The sequence below is a fragment of the Felis catus genome, chromosome F2 (assembly GCF_018350175.1).
Source record: "Felis catus isolate Fca126 chromosome F2, F.catus_Fca126_mat1.0, whole genome shotgun sequence".
Classification (NCBI taxonomy): Eukaryota; Metazoa; Chordata; class Mammalia; order Carnivora; family Felidae; genus Felis; species Felis catus.
The window spans coordinates 37650239-37665980 of NC_058385.1; the positions used below are offsets into that span (position 1 = coordinate 37650239).

Below are 15742 nucleotides of genomic sequence, written 5' to 3' on the forward strand. Positions count from 1 at the left end.
TCAGAGAGAGAGGGAGACACAGAATCTGAAACAGCCTCCAGGCTCTGAGCGGTCAGCACAGAGCCTGACGCGGGGCTCGAACTCACGGACCGCGAGATCATGACCTGAGCCGAAGTCGGACGCTCAACCGACTGAGCCACCCAGGCACCCCTGCTGGTGCAATTTTGATTGGGATTGCATTGAATGTGTAGATAGCTTTGGGTAGTATTGACATTTTAACAATATTCTTCCAATCCATGAGCACGGAATATTTTTCCATTTCTTTATATCTTCTTCAATTTCCTTCATAAGCTTTCTATAGTTTTCAGCATACAGATCTTTTACATCTTTGGTTAGGTTGATTCCTAGGTATTTTATGCTTCTTGGTGCAATTGTGAATGGGATCAGTTTCTTTATTTTTCTTTCTGTTGCTTCATTATTAGTGTGTAAGAATGCAACTAATTTTGTATGTTGATTTTGTATCCTGAGACTTTGCTGAATTCATGTATCAGTTCTAGCAGACTTTTGGTGGAGTCTATTGGGTTTTCCATGTATAATATCATGTCATCTGCAAAAAGTAAAAGGTTGAATTCATCTTTGCCAATTTCAATGCCTTTGATTTCCTTTTGTTGTCTGATGGCTAATGCTAGGACTTCCAACACTATGTTAAACAACAGCGGTGAGAGTGGACATCCCTGTCATGTTCCTGATCTCAGGGGGAAGCTCTCAGTTTTTCCCCATTGAGGATAATGTTAACTGTGAGCTTTTCATAAATGGATTTTATGATGTTTAAGTATGTTCCTTCTATCCCGACTTTCTCAAGGGTTTTTAAGAAAGGATGCTGAATTTTGTCAAATGCTTTTTCTGCATCTATTGACAGGATCATATGTTCTTATATTTTCTTTTGCTAATGTGATGTATCACATTGATTGATTTGTGGATGTTGAACCAGCCCTGCAGCTCAGGAATGAATCCCACTTGATCATGGTGAATAATTCTTTTTATATGTTGTTAAATTCGATTTGCTAGTATCTTATTGAGAATTTTTGCATCCATATTTGTCAGGGATATTGGCCTGTAGTTCTCTTTTTTTTTGATGGGTCCCCGTCTGGTTTAGGAATCAAAGTAATGCTGGCTTCATAGAATGAGTGTGGAAGTTTTCCTTCCCTTTCTATTTTTGGAACAGCTTGAGAAGGATAGGTATTATCTCTGCTTTAAATGTCTGGTAGAATTCCCCAGGGAATCCATCTGGTCCTGGACTCTTATTTTTTGGGAGATTTTTGATAACTGATTCAATTTCTTCGCTGGTTATGGGTCTGTTCAAGTTTTCTATTTCTTCCTGTTTGAGTTTTGGAAAAGTGTGGGTGCTTAGGAATTTGTCCACTTCTTCCAGGTTGCCCAGTTTGTTGGCATATAATTTTTCATAGTATTCCCTGATAATTGCTTGTATTTCTGAGGCATTGGTTGTAATAATTCGATTTTCATTCATGATTTTGTCTACTTGGGTCATCTCCCTTTTCTTTTTGAGAAGACTGGCTAGAGGTTTATCAATTTTGTTTATTTTTTCAAAAAACCAACTCTTGGTTTCATTGATCTGCTTAATAGTTTTTTTAGGTTCTATATCGTTTTTTTTTCTGTTCTGATCTTTATTATTTCTCTTCTTCTGCTTGGTTTGGGGTGTCTTTGCTGTTCTGCTTCTAGTTCCTTTAGGTGTGCTGTTAGATTTTGTATTTGGATTGCAATGTATTTTCCTCTCAGGACTGCCTTCGCCACATCCCATTTTCATTTGTTTCCATATATTTTTTAAATTTCTTCTCTAATTGCCTGGTTGACCCATTCATTCTTTAGTAGGGTGTTCTTTAACTTCCATGCTTTTGGAGGTTTTCCAGACTTTTTCCTGTGGCTGATTCAAGTTTCATAGCATTGTGGTCTGAAAGTGTGCATAGTATGATCTCAATTTTTTTATACTTATGAAGGGCTGTTTTGTGTCCCAGTATGTGATCTATGTTGGAGAAGGTTCCATGTGCCCTAGAGAAGAAAGTATATTCTGTTGCTTTGGGATGCAGAGTTCTAAATATATCTGTCAAGTCCCTCTGATCCAATGTATCATTCAGGGCCCTTGTTCCTTTATTGATCCTGTGTTTAGATGATCTATCCATTGTTGGAAGTGGGGTATTAAAGTCCCCTGCAATTACCACATTCTTATCAATAAGGTTGCTTATGTTTGTGAGTAATTGTTTTATATATTTGGGGGCTCCTATATTCGATGCATAGACATTTATAATTGTTAGCTCTTCCAGATAGATAGACACTGTAATTATTATATAATGTCCTTCTTCATCTCTTGTTACAGGCTTTAATTTAAAGTCTAGTTTGTCTGATATAAGTATGGCAACTCCAACTTTCTTTTGACTTCCAGTAGCATGATAGATAGTTCTCCATCCCCTCACTCTCAATCTGAAGGTGTTCTCAGGTCTAAAATGAGTCTCTTGTAGACAGCAAATAGATGGGTCTTGTTTTTTTTAATCCGTTCTGATACGCTATGTCTTTTGATTGGTGCATTTAATCCATTTACATTCAGTGTTATTATAGAAAGATACGGGTTTAGAGTCATTGTGATGTCTGTAGGTTTCATGCTTGTAGTGATATCTCTGGTACTTTGTCTCACAGGGTCCCCCTTAGGATCTATTGTAGGGCTGGTTTAGTGATGATGAATTCCTTCAGTTTTTGTTTGTTTGGGAAGACCTTTATCTCTCTTTCTATTCTAAATGACAGACTTGCTGGATAAAGGATTCTCAGTTGCATATTTTTTCTGTTCATCACATTGAAGATTTCCTGCCATTCCTTCTGGCCTGCCAAATTTCAGTAGATAGGTCTGCCACTAGTCTTACGGGTTTCCCTTTATATGTTAGAGCATGTTTATCCCTAGCTGCTTTCAGAATTTTCTCTTTATCCTTGTATTTTGTCAGTTTCACTATGATAAGTTGTGCAGAAGATCAATTCAAGTTACATCTGAAGGGAGTTCTCTGTGCCTCTTGGATCTCAATGCCTTTTTCCTTCCCCAGATCAGGGAAGTTCTCAACTATGATTTGTTCAAGTACATCTTCAGCCCTTTTCTCTCTCTCTTCTTTTTCTGGAATTCCTATTATAGGATATTGTTCTGTTTGATTGTATCACTTAGTTCTCTAAATCTTCCCTCATACTCCTGGATTTTTTTTTATCTCTTTTTCTCAGCCTCCTCTTTTTCCATAATTTTATCTTCTAATTCACCTATTCTCTCCTCTGTCTCTTCAATCCAAGCTGTGGTTGCCTCCATTTTATTTTGCACTTCATTTACAGCGTTTTTTAGTGCTCATGACTATTTCTTAGTCCCTTGATCTCTGTAGCAAGAGATTGTCTGCTGTCCTCTACACTTTTTCAAGCCCAGCAATTAATTTTATGACTATTATTCTTAATTTTGTTCCATTATATTGCTTAAATCATTTTTGATCAATTCGTTAGCTGTTGCTACTTCCTGGAGTTTCTTTTGAGGAGAGTTCTTCCATTTCATCATTTTGGGTAGTCCCTTGGGGTGACGCAGAACTGCAGGGCACTTCCCCTGTGCTGTCTGGAGTAATTTGTGTTCGTGGGCGGGGCTGCAGTCAGACCAGATGTCTGTCCCCAGCCCACTGCTGGGGCCACAGTCAGACTGGTGTGTACCTTATCTTCCCCTCTACCATGAGCAGGACTCACTGTGGAGTGGTGTGGTCCCTGTCTGGGCTACTTGCAACCTGCCAGGCTTGTGGTGCTGTTTTGATGGGATCTGGCATACTAGCTGAGGTGGATCCTCTTCCATGGGCCTCTTGTCTATGCTTGGCTCTGGAGAGTCCATTCTGCTAGTCTTCTGGTGGTTTTCTGTGTTATTTAGGCAGGTGTGGGTGGAATCTAAGTGATCAGCAGGACGAGGTGAGCCCAGCACCTTCTTATGCTGCCATCTTCCTAAATTTTCTGCCCCCTAATTTTTATTTATTTTTGAGACAGAGAGAGAGTCCAATGTGGGGCTTGAACTCAAGAGCCATGAGATCATGACCTTGACCTGAGCCAAAAGAGGACACTCAACAGACTAAGTCACCTAGGTGCCCTGAAAAGAACAAGTTTTTATTACCTTTTGCCCTTTATCAGTTTGAAAGTTACACAGTGTATTTCTTTCTCTTTTTACTCTTTACCTTTAAATACTTAACATGAATATTTGACTTCATTATGTCTGAAATTACTAAAAATTCTATCCACCTCACAAATACTACAAGAACCTTAGGATTCTTTACTTCTGATCAATCATCTCCACATTCCAAATTATTTTAAATATTTTGATTCTATTTTATTTATATCTAATCTACCACATTAGTAATTCTTTTTAATTTATTTCATCAGTTCTTTTTTTTCCAATTTTTAAAAATTTGAGTATTGTTGACAACAATGTTACAGTATTTTCAGGTATACAACATACATTATAAGATGTTTTCCACAAGGGTAGCTACCATCTGTCACCATACAATGCTATCACAGTATCATTGACTAGATTCTTAGACTGTGCCTTTTATTCCCGTGACTTCTTCATTCCGTTCCTAGAAGCCTGTACCTCCTACTCTCTTTCACCCATTTTTCTCATTCCCTGGCCTCCTTTATTCTAGCAGGCAACCATCAGGTTGTTCTCTGTATTTAAGGTCTGATTCTGCTTTTTGTTTGTTTATCCATTTTTTTTATATTCCACAGGACTTAAATCATATGTTATTTGTCTTTCTCAGTCTGACTTACTTCATATTTAGTCAATGCTTATTTAGATTGATCCCTATATGCAGTATTTTATTATTTTTCAACATTGCCACCTACATCCTCCTCCTTTCTTCTAAGTTCAGCTTCCTACTCTCTAACTAAAATCCTTCAATAGTTTTGTTGGTGGTAAATTCTTTTAGTAGTTATTTGAAAAATGCCTTTATTTCTTTCTCACTCTTGAATGATGGTCTAACTGGGTTTATACTACTAACTTGAAATTTATTCTCCCTGAATACTTAGAAGATATTACTATATTGTCTTCTGGCTTCTTTTATTGCTGCTGAAAAGTCTGCTGCAATCATAAATGTTTCTATGTAATTTGTTTCTTATTTAAGTTTGCTTTTAAGACTTCTTTACTAAAGGAATTTCTAAAGTTTTCCTATGGAATCACTTGATTTGGATTTCTAAAAAAATATGTTTTTTATGTTTTTCAAACTAATGATTTGTGAGTTTCATCAAATCTGGAAAATCTATAGGTGCTATACCTTTAAATATTATTATTCTCTCCTTCTAGAACAAAATGTTATGTAAATATTGACTTTTTTTCTATCCAATCCTTTGTTTCTTAACTTCTTATTCATTTTTTCAGTCACTTACTTTCTCTGTCCTGCATCATGGGTAATTTCCTCAGAACCATCTTTTAGTTTACTAATTGCTCTTTGGCTATTGCTAATATGCCATTTAAGCCATCATTAAGTTTTAAATTTCAACAACATTCTTTTCCTTTTAAAGTTTTACCTGGTTTCATTCTCTCAAGTTTTCTTTCTTCTTAATCCTTTAATTACTTAAACTTACTTATTTTGTATTTTATTTATGATTGTCATTCTATTATTTCAAGTTCCTAGGTGTTTAATCTCTTGTGTTTTCATTTTTCTGATTTTTAATTCATGATAGATTAATCCTCATGTGTTTTGTAAAATTTGATTGTGATCTTGTCTTTATTGGTACTTGTTTTATACTTTAGGAAATGTTTATGTCTTGACTGGGCAACTGTTCCTCCTGAGTGGTTTTGTGTTTTCTTCTACTAGTCATCCATACTCTTTTATTCACTTTTTGGCTTAGAAACTCCAGAATTACATTAATAATACAAAATGAGATCCCAAACCCTTAAGACTCACAGGCTGGCCATCAATTTTTCATGAGAGATATTTTTACCCAGTTCCTGGGTAGGGAATATTTCTACTCATTTTCCTCAGTTAGTGGATTACTAAAGATCCTGCTTTATGCAAGGTCTCAGCTCCAATTCTTGGCCTTATGTAGGAAATGCCTATATGTTACCCCCTACATCCCTGAGCTGAAGCATTATCAGACCACTTGCTTGTTGCTTTACCTTTTTCTTTCGTCTCTGTTTCAGGAAATTGTGGATTTCCATTAACTTTCTGGTAAACTTGGCTATACATTAAAATGTATTATATCTTATCTACCATTTATAGGTTTAGGTACTGGGAGTACTTACATCATAATCTTGTGGATCAGATTGTCAGAGTTCGAATTCCCCAGCTGTTCTACAATCTAATTCTCAAGATAAGAGTAAGATTGAAAAGCCCGCTGTCATCTCAAGATGGACCAGGATATTTTTTAGTACCCACTAGAGTCCATCAGCTTGGTTTTAGTAGGTTTGAACAGTTAGAATCCTTACTCTGAAGTTTGTATTTACAGTATAGAGCAGTGTTTCTTAAACTATGGCCCCTATGTCATCCTGCCTTAGAATTATCAAAGGGTTTGCTTAAAGTACATATTTCTAGTTTATATCTAGTTCATACTTATTTAGTTTCAGATATACTAAATCAAAAGTTTTGCAGGTGGAATCTGAATACTTTAAATTTAAAGGCAATTTCTATAAAACTAAAGTTTGATAAGTACTTGTCTACAAGTATCATTCAACTGTATTAGCATTCCTTAAAGTGCTGAAAAACACACCTTCTTATTTTCTTGTGTGATCACTAATATTTAATACAATGAAGTATTAAGTGGTCAACGACTATTTTTTGGACTGTCAAGATAGGTGAATCAGGGCTAGAATCACACTAGAATCAAAAGAGCTTACTACATAGAATCCATGCCTCCCAACCTATCTCCCCCAACAGTGGACTGAATCCTAATCAAAATTTAAATACTAAAAGTGAGTTATCTAATTATTCATTCAACTAAAAGAATATAAATAAAGTAACATAATAAAAATAATTTTAAAGTAATATAATGCATATGAAGTAACGAATATAGTTATATATGTATATAAACATACACAGTATGTTTATATATCATTTATTATATATTATATATTATTATATATCATTTATATATATATTATATATATAATATATAATATATATATTATATATTATTATATATCATTTATTATAAACATACACAGTATGTTTATATATCACATACTGTGTATGTTTATATATCATTAAGTCAATATCATTAACTGATGGTTCTCTATGTGACAGGGAAATCATACATGCCATAAGACCCAATTTTCTCCCTAAGGGAACTTATCTTGGTAGCATGTTGAACATGAACTACATATAAGGGTTGATCTGCCATCCTTAAGTTAGAACAGAAGTAAATGCAATGGCCCCAGGATGAAATTGGTGGCAAGGCAACTTACAAAAGCCTCTCCTTTGTTCTTAACAAAGGTTAAGAACACTAATGAGAAGTTAGGAGTATCTTAATCTCAAAGGCAGCTGGGAGTGTGACTTTTAATTACCTGAAAATTGAAATTAAGACTTTAAATTTAATGTATAATGTCACTGACAGTCAAGATGAAGGGAGGGAGAATCAATTTGATTCAGTCACTGTCTGTAGCAGACACACTGATACTTTAGGGATCAGTTTTAAATCCTTTATTGGTTTTCTCCAGTTGAGTCAGGGGGAAGACCATTGGAATTAAGGTGACAAGTTCACATGTCTTCATATTTAAGATAGGTATGTAAGTCATCTATTCAGATAAGAATAACCAAAACTGCATACTGAAATCTAGAAATTAACAAAGAGAGTCTATGAAATTATGCACTAAGACAGGCAAGTTTTAGCAAATGCTGAATGTAGTATTATCATGTACCAGGCACTTTTTTCTTCATTTTATGTATGTCAATTGACTTAATTCCTATAACAGTTCTATGAGATAGAAGTATTGTAATCAGAAAAAATTGAGGTATACAGAAGTTGTGTGATGTACTCAAACTACACGTTAGTGACATCAGGACCTGGCCCTTTGGCTCCAGAGTCCATGTTCTTTGTAGAAAGAAAACTTTTTTAAACAGGACAAAAAGTGCCAAATATACAGGAGAATATTTATATATTGGGATGGGTTATAAATAGAAAATATATTCATCAAAAGATAGCACCCAAGAGATAAAAGGCTAATCTTCAAAATATATAAAGAACTCATGTAAATTAGTAAGAAAAGGCAGACAGTTTAACACAACAATGGGAAAAAACATCTGAATAGAATTTCACAAAGGATGCTATCTGAACACCCAGTAAACATATGAAAAAATACTACCTCTAAGCATCTGGAAAATTCAAATAAAAATTGCGGTGGGAAATCCTTTATACCCACCAGAATGGCTACAATTAAGACTGACAATATCAAGCCTTAGAAAGGACATTGAACAAGTGGAAGTCTTATGTCTCATCTCATTTCATCTGATGTATCACCTCTGAGTTTTCTCTTCATGTATGGATCCACTACAAAGGTTTATATAGATATAAATAGAGATAGATAGAGATATATAGACATATATATATTTGGTTCAAATGTGGCCCTCAAAAAAAAGGCCCTCAAGTTAAAAAAAAATGCTATCACAAGATACCTCTCTTGCTATAAACCGTCCAAGCTATCACATTCAAGTAACCTACAAGCTCATTCCTGAGTGTTTATGTATGAGGGGGTGAATATAAGTTAAATTTTCTGTAAGTATTTTTCTCTAATAGGTCCAGGGTTCAGTCTTTCTAAATTGTGTTTCTAGAATAAGATATTAATATTTATTATTCTGGATAGTTAAGATTAAATATACTATCTCTGAGAGAAGGAAAACTCTTCTTGTCATAAAGTCCTTTTTGATCTTAGAAAATGACATAAGAGTCACTACATGTAGTCATTTTGACTGATTTTCTTCTTGTTAAATCAATATGGCAGAGTTTAATGGTTCTCAACTCTAGCATCTGGAGTGCTCTGTAAGTACACACCTGTCCAGGCCTGTTTGGGACTATAGGTTCAGGAGAGTGGGGTAAGGCCAAAGCATCTCCATTTTAAAAGTGCCCTCAGGACATCCTGATGTCCGTCCCTGGTTGGAACAGGGACTGACCCAGGAACTGCATTTACAGAGTTTAGGTTTCAAAATTTTTTAATTAAATAATAATGTAAATGAAATTTTTTTTTAAAAAAAAGGAGTCTAGTCTTCTCATCATGGATCTCTCTTTAAATGGGTCACTTAGTTAAGTGACACACCTATTTAAGTCACGTGGCCTGTGACATAGCTTTCTGTATCTGTTTCTTCATCTACCTTGTTTTTTTATAGGGTTATCAAAGAAATACAATTGGATAGAAGATGAGAAGCACTTTCCTAGACTCATGAAGTTCTCTAGTGATGAGTTATGGTAGAACATTCTCTCTCCAACCTCCTTCACCACCTGCCTGCAAGCTCTTCAGGTGCCACAAAATGGAGAACTACCTCTCAGCTTCAGACTTCCTGTAAAGTGCCCAGCAAACAAGGAATGTTGCCTGTTAGGAATTATAAGAACAGAAGAGAGGGATCTCCAAGTTGAGTTTGGGGCTCTATCCCTGGGTACATCCTCTTCATGTACTTTGGTCCCAGGGTTGCATTCAAATACCGTGTCTTAACACAGCAGGGCCTTTCAGTTGCCAGCATTGTACCTGAGAGTCATTCCCTCAGGAAATGCAAGAAACAACTGGTCAGAGGAATATGTGACTCACCCATGGAATTAAATGAGAGACTAAATAGATAACCATGTCACTGGAAGAAATGAAGGCATTCCCTACCAAATATCAATTTTAAATAGCTTCACATACTGTTGCAAAGATCACACACTTACATCTGTTGCTCTTCTGTATGAGATAGATAGGGTCAAGCCTGGAGGAGACTGAGATGCAGCCCCAGTGTCTGAGGTTGTGTCATGCCAAGGTAGTGGAACCCCCTGGGACCCAGGAGGTGGTCAGGGTGAACCTCAAGGACCACATTAACAAAATTCATCTGGATTACCCAAAGCCAAGCACAAGCAAAGGATTAGAATAAGATTAAGGGGAAAATAAGTGACTTAGATATCTGTGCCCTTATCCAAGTGAAAAATAAATTATTGGGAAGAGTGCAGGACCTCACACTCTGTGACATACTGCAGCTCATAGTATCTATTTGCTTTTGATTCAGGTTTAGTCATTTCTGCATCATCTTCTGAATCAACCTCATACAGATCTCCAGCCTGTTTTCATATCCTGGAGTCCTGCTCCCATTGTAAATTCAGTTTTCCTAACCTTGCCTTCTAACCCAACCCATTCTTTGCTTTTATTGTTTTGGTTTTCTGTGACCTCCCCATAGTGCAAAATCTTGATTAAGTGCCTCTGGAAGAAAAGGTTGCATTGTAGGAAAATTTTCTATACACTCAGGCAGTAAGAATGAACTGTCAGAAGCACTGCAGGGTAGTGCCTCTGAACAGACAATGTGAAAAGAGTGTAGGGCTACATTAAAAGAAAAAACTAAAAACAAACTAAAAGCCCCCAAGTTTTTAAATTATATTAAAGTACTGCTTGTTCTCAAAACTTATAGTCCACTGTTTGGTGCTGACTGGCAAATTTCCACAAGCAGGTTATCAAGGGGAATGAGACGGAAATATTTGTTCCACCCTAGAAAATACATGCTTTAGGGCAAGTATTACCATTTAGGAGTAAAACATCACTCAACATTTCTTAAATCCAAAGCAGTGGGTTGGGGTTTTCCCTGCTACACCTGCATTCTTTGCTCTCTTTGCAGTCATATTTGGTGTTCTATCTTCTATCTCTGCTCTCATTTTTCCACTCATTCCACTTCTTCCAGAAAACATTTGAGGGTGAAAATAGATCCTATTAAGAATTTCATTGGAATAATAAGTATAAACCAGTACCATTTGGGAACAACCAAGATGGTGTTCATTATACTGCATGTCTGAATATATAGGGCCTCATAAATCTGGAGAACTTCCCAAAACCACAGAGCTGGCATCATAAAAGTGGTTCCTGGGGTGCCTGGGTGACTCAGTTGGTTAGGTGTCCAACTTCAGCTCAGGTCATGATCTCACAGTTCATGGGTTCCAGCCCCACCTTGGGCTCTGTGCGGACAGCTTAGAGCTTGGAGTTTGCTTTGGATTCTGCATCTCCCTCTCTCTCTACCCCTCTCCTGTTTGTGCTCTGTGTCTCAAAAATAAATTAACATTAAAAAAGATTTTTTAAGTGGTTCCTGATGTTCTTAGTTTCTATCTTGATCAAGACTTTAACCTATCTTGTGTTTGCTTTCTGATTCATTTCTGATACCATCTCCAACCTCCTGAATAGTTTTCCTAAGTATAGACTTGCCTCAGTTCTTGTCCTTACATTTAACCAAGTCCATGAATCTTAGCCATGGCCACCATCTTTAACATTGATTGGTAGCCTTTTGTGAACTATCACCTTCCCATTCAAGATAAATTGTCAAGACCCACTGCCTTAGCTCCTCCTCACTTTTCCTTACGATTTTACAGAAAAGACATTCCACAGTATCTACTAGTGTACCAATTACATGCAAAAATCATAATCTTAATAATCTACCTCTAGATGATAAGGACTTTTATATACATGATTTTATTTGATACTCATAGCAAGCTTGTGAAGATGTGTTAAACATTTCACAGAAGAGAAGCTAAAGTTCCAGGAAAAATAGCACTGCTAACTTTGAATGTTTTCTATTATGATCTCAATATTCCCAAATGTCATATACTTATCCAAAGATTTCTAGATTGGGACTATTATAAACTATCTGATATAGTTTATATCTATATCAGAGTCAAATGCTAAACTAGTTTATTGGATTTGCATTCCTATGTTTGTCTTTATAGGGCTTAATTTTATATAATTATTAGAAATGGACTTTTGGTAGCCCAAACGTTTGTAGTTGGGTCACTCAAATTTCCCCATGGGTTTTGCCCCAAACTCCAGTTTGGGACCAAACAGACCCTTTGAGGGGTATGCAGTGTTCCATCTTACATGTCGTGTTGCCTTTACCACATGAATTTTACTACCTATGCTCTCTATAGTGGAGCCCCTGCTTCATTCTCCTGAGTGCTACTCATTGTGATGTTTTCATCCTTGGGTCAGGATTCTTAAGACAACATCGCTGATGTCTGATGTTAGAGCTTCCTGGCATTCTCTGTCTCGATCCTGTCAATTTCCACCAAGGGACAGGTCACTCTGGCCTAGGGGACACTCTGCCACTTGACCTTAGTTTGGACATTTAGCTAATAATGTTGGTATCTTGCTGCTCTCTCTCTCCATAAGCTGACTTTCATGTTTTGGGTCCGTATTCAAACTTACATTTCTCCCTTGTCATTCCTCAAAAAGAAGAACTCTCCTTTGCTATACAACTCCAATATATTACTACTTTTATCAAAGTTCCTGATTTGGGGTACTGGGTGGCTCAATCGGTTAAGCAGCCAACTCTTTATTTTGGCTCAGGTAATGATCTCATGGTTTCTAGGATTGAGCCCTATATTGGGCTCCATGGTGATGACATGGAGACTGCTTGGGATTCTCTCTCTCCCTCTCTCTGCCCCTCCCACTGCCTCAAAATAAATAAACACTTTTTTAAGTTCCTCATTTGCTTAAATTCCCTTGTTCTGCCTTTTCCAGTCTAATCCACTTCACCTGAGGTCTGGTTCTGACATTTCTTTGTCAATAACTCTAAGCTTTCCCTTGTTAAGTTAAACTTGTCACACTCTGCTTGACTCAGCCAAAGTTTCTATGGAATACCAGTGGCTTGGTCTGTTGTGAAAGAGGAAGCCAGAAAGAGGTAAAACAAGGATTGGAAAAAACTGATATTGTTGTTGAGCAGATGCTACGGGACAGGTAGGCCAACTACAGACTATACCCCTAATAACATAATGATCTTGCTCGTGATTTGAGGCTATGGCTGTGTCAATATCCAAAGGTTTCCACTGTGGGCCATGGAGTTTTCAGGTCCCATTCATCCATCAGGCCAGGTACTATTATGGCTGAAGCAGTCAATACCTTTTTTTAAAATTTATTCATTTTGAAAGAGAGAGAGAGAATGAGTGGGGGAGGGGCATAGAGAGAGGAGGACAGAGGATTTGAAGTGAACTCTGTGCTGACAGCAGAGAGCACGATTGGGGCTCAAACTCATGAACCCTGAGATCATGACCCTAGCCCAAGCTGCATGCTTAAATGACTGAACCACCTAGACACCCCTGAAGCAGTCCATGTCTTTAATGCACGACCTCACTTAGAACTGGTTATTCAGAGGGACAGGCCATGTAAATTGTCCAACATGATGGGAGGTGATCAAAGGAAGACTGTGAGCAGAGAGGACAACTGACCTTTGGCAACAGAATGGACAGAATACCGCACCAGGTGGTAGAATGGAGACTCCATTATCCTCTCTCACCTCATCAGAGTTGCTCACTAAGGAGATAGGATAGATGGAGAGTCTTGGGGATTGCTGAGGAGAAAACAACAAAAAAATGGGGTCTCTGGCTGTCTCAGTCAGTACAGTATACAACTCTTGATCTCAGGGTTGTGAGTCCAAGCCCCACATTTGTTGTAGGGCTTATATAAATGAATGAATGAATGAATGAATGAATGAATGAATGAATACATAAATACATACATACATACATACATACATACATACATACATACACACACCAACCAACCCACCCATTCCTGTAAACTTCTCATATTTGTAACTTCTTGGATGGAGGGCTTTTTTTATTTGCTTGATTATAGCTGTATGTTCTTAGATGCTTTCATTTATATGAATAAGCATGTAAAGTCTGGTATCTGTTTCTCCAGAGTGGTATACAGACCCATGGTGAGTTCAGGCTTGAGTGCTTATTTCTTAATGAGGAAATCAGATGAGCTTGGAGAAAACTTTGTTTCAGATAGCTCTTGGCCATATCATCATGAGACTGTTTAGCCATAATACCTGAAGAGCTATTAATCAAAACTCAACATCCTCAAGCATTAATGTATGTAGTAGTAACTGAAGGAGCTTATTATATGCAGATTTCTAGACTCCATCCCTTCAGAGTCCCATTCAGTAAATTGGCAAGAACTGGAATCTAAATTTTTCAATACGTATCAGGTGATCCTGATAAAGGTCATTCTGGAAACCTGTGTTAAGAATTCTAGCTTTGTGAAGAGTCAGGGATGGTAAAAATCCTTACCTCCATAGGTCAAAAATAAAAGGTTAAAGGGAATATGTTGAAAGGAGGACAGAGTTCAAACATTTTATTTGGGGTGAGTTGACCCCATGTTCTCCCTCATTTGAAACACACTTGTTCTCTGTAGACTTTCCTTCCCATAATGTTTTTTGAAGGAAAATGGCTCAAGATAATAATAACACTGAACATTTACTGAACTCATACTGTATGTCAGGTCCTGTAGTAAACACTTTAGTGATGTCACCATTCAATCCTCCCAACAATCACAGCTAGTAGGTATTATGTTTATTCTAATTATACAAATTTGTCCACAGATGAAGAAGGTCATTTGGTTAAAAAACTAGTAGCAGCAGAGCTGAAGTTCTGGCATGAATCTGTTCCCAGTTCAATGCCATTAACAAGTTTACTATCTTCTGAACATGTAGCAGTGCCCCCCGCATGTCATTTTTTTTCATGCATGCATGCATTCAATAATACATGAATTTGTTAATTCAAGAATTATTTGTTGAGCACCTACTATATATGCAGGTTACATATAGGTTCTGGGACACAGCAGTGACCAAAAACAGGCAAAAATCCCCACCCTTTCGGAATTACGTTCTAGTGGAAAAGGATAGACATTAAGTAACATAAATAAAATATATGTTGTGTCAGAGGGTGATTGGTGCTACAGAGAAAAATAGAGCAGAGAAAAGATATAGGAACTGCCAGGGAAGGGAAGAAGTTTCTGGATAGCATTTTAAGTAGGAGTAGTTGAGGAAGGTCTCAATAAGGAGATACTGTGAGATATGAAGGGAGGGAGGGAGTATTATAGAAGTATGGCTGACAGGTGTGCCATAAACCAGTAAGAACCCACATAGGTAGAGCAGAGCGAGCAAGGGTGAGGAGGCAATGGTGAGGGGTTTGGGAGGTGTGTTGCTGATGATTACATAATGTCATAGACCAGTACAACAACCTTGGCTTTTATTCTAGAATGAGAACCCATTAAGGATTTTGAGTGGAGGAGTGAAGAGGTCTGATTTAAGGTTTAAAAGGATTACTCTGGCTGATGTACTGAAAGCAGACTTTAGAACAGCAAAATATTTGTGTTTGTTTGAATCAGTCTAGGTTGTAGTCATAAGATGTCCCAAATGGCAGTGGCTTGAACAAGCAGTTCAGGTCATACTCAGGATAGATAAAGTGATTTGATAGTGTTTTGGGCTCCATTATCCCCAGGACACCTCTCATCTTTTCTGAGTCAAAAAACGATCACCACCATGGCTGCATTCCAACGAGTGGGAAGGCAGAAGTAGAAGGGAAGACATGCTCTTTTTCTTTGAAGGATGTGTTCCAGATATTGCACAAACATCTGTTTCACTTGCAACCCATTGGCTGGAACCCAGGTACATGGGCACAACCAACTTCAAGGGACACTGAGTAAGGAAGTCTTTGCTGGTCATTTACCCAAATCAAAGTGCTATTACTTTAGAACAGTGGCTCTCAAAATGTGGTTTTTGGACCAGTAGCATCAGGATTACCT

The 15742-nt window shown here is 37.2% G+C and overlaps 1 long non-coding RNA gene across 1 annotated transcript in view; it reads left to right on the plus strand.

Moving 5' to 3' along the window:
• Window positions 1-12371, plus strand: part of LOC123383093 — a 237081-nt gene extending 224710 nt beyond the window's left edge. Inside the window, exon 4 of the long non-coding RNA XR_006592455.1 lies at window positions 9321-12371. This is a non-coding gene — a long non-coding RNA (uncharacterized LOC123383093). The remainder of the gene's footprint in view (window positions 1-9320) is intronic.
• Window positions 12372-15742: the final 3371 nt, after the last annotated feature.